The sequence below is a fragment of the Ovis aries genome, chromosome X (genome assembly GCF_016772045.2).
Source record: "Ovis aries strain OAR_USU_Benz2616 breed Rambouillet chromosome X, ARS-UI_Ramb_v3.0, whole genome shotgun sequence".
NCBI lineage: Eukaryota > Metazoa > Chordata > Mammalia > Artiodactyla > Bovidae > Ovis > Ovis aries.
In genome coordinates this window covers 98614451-98619117 of record NC_056080.1, presented here as the reverse complement: position 1 = coordinate 98619117, position 4667 = coordinate 98614451, and positions in this window count along the sequence as shown.

Below are 4667 nucleotides of genomic sequence, written 5' to 3'. Positions count from 1 at the left end.
AATGATGAGCTGGACAGAGTCCCTGTTGGTGCCCAAATTATTAGCATCTTTAGTATAGCAGGCCTGAAAACTGTGCTCTGATGAAAACCTAGACCAAAGGTCTCCAAAGGTTTGCAAATCCTGCATGATATTCATGTGCCCAGTCTGATCTCAGAGATTCTTAGAATTGGCAGGTCCTAAGGTCCATCAGGGTCCTGTGGCTCTGATGGTAAAGAATCTGTCTGCAATGCAGGAGACCTGGGTTCAGTCCCTGGGTCAGGAAGATCCCCTGGAGAAGGGAATGGCTACCCATTCCAGTATTCTCGCCTGGAGAATTCCATGGACAGAGGAGCCTGGTAGGCTACAGTCCATAGGGTCACAAAGAGTCGGACACGACTGAGCAACTAACATTTTCACTTTTTGTTTTCACATAAGGTTCATCAGGCCTACTTGTACCAGTTCTAGCCCCCATCATTGGTCCCCCACTGCCTCTATTTAAGTTGAAACAAACTGGTGAATTCATGCAATGGAATATAATTCAGTTATACAAAGGAATGAAGTAGTGACCTGTGCAAAAACAGGGAGGAAACTTGAAAACATTATGCTAAGGAAAAAATGCCAGTCACAAAAGGCCACATACTATATATTATTCCATTTATATCAAAGTCCAGAACAGAGACATCTATAGAGACAGAAAGATTAGTGGTGGCCCAGGGTCAGGAGTGGAGATGGGGTAGGACAGTGACAACTAAATGGTACGGAGTTTGTTTTTAAGGTCTTGAAACTTCTAACATTCTAGAATTTACTGTGGCTATAGTTACCCATATCTGTGAATATACTAAAATTCACATCTCTCAAAGACTCAAAACAGCAGAACTATGAAAAGACTTTTTCTGGGACTAGTGACAAATTGTCCAAGTGAAGGAAAAATATTAGACACCCTAACTTCCAGTTAACTTGCCTTGTCATGAAATACACAAAGCTACAAATCCTGGCAAAAGATCGTCAAGGGAGGTAGTGAAATTCCATCCCAGAGTGCATGGCTTTCCCACGCTAGTCTGAAGAATGAAAGCATACAGGGACACATGCGTGGATGATGGCATTAGCCTCTGCCAAGGAGTCACTAGAGTTTAACAGAGCAATTGCTGTTGCTTGTGTGAAGTGGCACTTGTTTTTTTAAACGATCCAGGGCAATTATTTATTTATCTGGCTGCTCCAAGTCTTAGTTGAGGAATGCAGGATCTTTAGTTGCAGCATGTGGGATTTAGTTCCCTGACCAGAGATTGAACCCCGGCCCCTTGCATTGGTAGAGTGGAATCTGAGCCACTGGACCACCAGGGATGTCTCAGAAGTGGCACATTTAGATGCTGTACAGGCCATGGCCAAGAGGTGAGAACTAGTTTTGGAAACTCAAAAGCAGCCCAACTCGTCTGACTGGCTCCAGAGTGATTTTCCATATCACAGCTGCCTTTGTAGAACTTGTAGGATTTTATCTCAAAATATTTTTAAGGGCAAACAGAGCAGTAATATGTTTCCAAAAACTGATAGAATAAAGAAGCATAAGGAAAAGACAGTGCAGTCGTATCAGTTCCGTTTCGTCACTCAGTCATGTCCGACTTTTTGCAACCGCACGGACTGGAGCATGCCAGGCTTTCCTGTCCATCACCAGCTCCTGGAGCTTGCTCATACTCATGTCTGAGTTGGTGATGGCATCCAACCATCTCATCCTCTGTGCAATCATATAGGAAAGAACTAACCATAAGGCAAGCTTTTTCACGGGTGACCTTCATAGAAGTCATTTATATTATGCAGCTCTCCTTTTGAAAATATAGTGTCTCTGTTAAGAGTTTTCAAATGTATTTAACCATTAAATATTTTGAAAGTTATAATATATATAGCTAGTACTCCAACATGGGCTTATGGATCACTCATGCAAATAGCAGAAAACATAATGTAGTTTTCACAATTATTTGCTGCTAAAAAAAAATGACCAAAATATGATTTAAATGCTGGTTGAGCCTTTATTACAAAATTTGAAAACAGAGAAATTAAATCACTCTGACACTAAAAATAAAACATATAACAAGATAAAACAATGCTTATTTACATTTTTTATAAAATATGATGTATACCACAAGACATTTAAAAATGAGAAAAGTGAAGTATTTTTTTTAAGAAATTCCCCATGATGCTAATTTTATATCAGGAATAATGTCCCATGATCTTTATGTTAGATGTATTAATATTAATAATAAAATATTAAATTTCTTCTTAAACTTGCTTTTTCTTGCCTGGTGATGTGAAAATCTTGTTTAACAAAGGTCTGCCTAGCAAAAGGAAGAACAAAAATTGGCAGCATTTGGAAATGCTTAGAATAGGCTCCAAAACTCATGAATTATTAGGTATTTCACAGCTGTTTCCCTCCAGTTTTTAGAGATGGGGTTGTGGTGGGCCATCCTCACTTTGAAATATTCTGGCTTCTTGCTTACTTGATGCACATACAGTTTGAAGATATAAATCTCTGCTTCAAGTGTTAAGCTTCCTTCTTTCTGTCACCAGCTCACAGGAAATGAGTGGATGAAATAAACATATCTAATAGATAAAATATAATAAATAATAATATCATAAATACATATCACTGGAAGTACAACCACTGCCCTTTCCATCACCTCTCTAGCCCAGAGATGTTGTTAGCCCATAGGAACTAGTAAATCTTACCCAGCTTCCCTTTGCAGAGATTGCAGGAGGTAGCCCTGCCCTGGAATTTGACCTAGCCTCCAAAATAAAGAAAAAAACTTTCCATTCAAAGCTTCTGCCAGCTTTTGGAGTAGGTGGCTTTGTGGTAGGCTTACTTTTTCTGCCTCTGAAACATCTGCCCCACCCACCCAGGGCACAGTCTGAAAGCAGGAGAAAAAAAACCACTGGCACTTGCTTTGGGTGACAGTGGAATTTAGCAGGGCCAGCTGGGCAGGTTTCGAGAACTTTTGGAAAATGTTTCTCTTCTGCAGTTTGAATTATGCTGGACCATCCTTGATAGTTAATGGGGACCTATGTTGATGCCAAGGGGGTCAGATCATCTCTTAAAGGTGTAGGCTTTTGAGCCTGCCTGCCTAGATTCACAATTACCATTCATTAGGCGTGTGACTTGGAGGCTCAAATACGTCATCTTTATAATGTTGATAAGAATAGTCCCTACATACTTCCCTGGTGGTCCAGTGGTTAGGACTCCGTGCTTCCACTGAAGGGGGCACGGGTTTGATCCCTAGTCAGGGAACTAAGACCCTGAAAGCCTCATGAGTGAGTGAAGTCGCTCAGTCATGTCCGACTCTTTGCGACCCCATGGACTGTAGCCTACCAGGCTCCTCTGTCCATGGGGTTTTCCAGGCAATAGTACTGGAGTGGATTGCCATTTCCTTCTCCAGGGGATCTTCCCAATCCAGGGATTGAACCCGGGTCTCCTGCATTGTAGACAGACACTTTACCATCTGAGCCACAAAATTTTGCTGGCAATCCACTAGTTAGGACTTCAAATTTCATTGCAGGGGGTATGGGTTCAATCCCTGGTTGGGGAACTGAGATCCTGCATGCCTCACGGTGCAGTAAAAAAAAAAAAAAAGTCCCTACATGATGGAGTCATTGTGACAATTAAATTTCCATATCTCCACTGAGACTAAGATGTAAGATAGACCATTATTTTATGGCCACAGGATTGGAAAAGGTCAATTTTCATTCCACTCCCAAAGAAAGGCAATGCCAAAGAATGTTCAAACTATCACACAATTGCACTCATCTCACATGCTAGCAAAATAATGCTCAAAATTCTCCAAGGCAGGCTTCAACATTATGTGAGTCGAGAAATTCCAGATGTTCAAGTTGGATTTAGAAAAGGCAGAGGACCCAGAGCTCAAATTGCCAACATCTGTTGGATCACAGAAAAAGCAAGAGAGTTCCAGAAAAACATCTACTTCTGCTTCACTGACTACGCTAAAGCCTTTGACTGTGTGGATCACAATAAACTGTGGAAAATTCTGAAAGAGATGGGAATACCAGACCACCTTACCTGCCCCTTGAGAAACCTGTATGCAGGTCAAGAAGCAACAGTTAGAACCAGATATGGAACAACGGACTGGTTCCAAATAGGAAAAGGAGTACGTCAAGGCTGTATATTGTCACCCTGCTTATTTCACTTACATACAGAGTACATCATGTGAAATGCCAGGCTAGATGAAGCACAACCTGAAATCAAGATTGCAGGGAGAAATATCAATAACCTCAGATATGCAGGTGACACCACCCTTTTGGCAGAAAGAGGAACTAAAGAGCCTCTTAATGAAAGTGAAAGAGGAAAGTGAAAAAGCTGGCTTAAAACTCAACATTCAAAAAACTAAGATCATGGCATCTGGTCCCATCACTTCATGGCAAATAGATGGGAAAACAATGGAAACAGTAGCAGACTTTATTTTCTTGGGCTCCAAAATCATTGTGGATGGTGACTGCAGCCATGACATTAAAAGACACTTGCTCCTTGGAAGAAAAGTTATGACCAACCTAGACAGCATATTAAAAAGCAGAGACATTGCTTTGCTGACAAAGGTCTGTCTAGTCAAAGCTATGGTTTTTCTAATAGTCATGTGCAGATGTGAGAGCTGGACCATAAAGCTGAGAGCCAAAGAATTGATGCTTTTGAA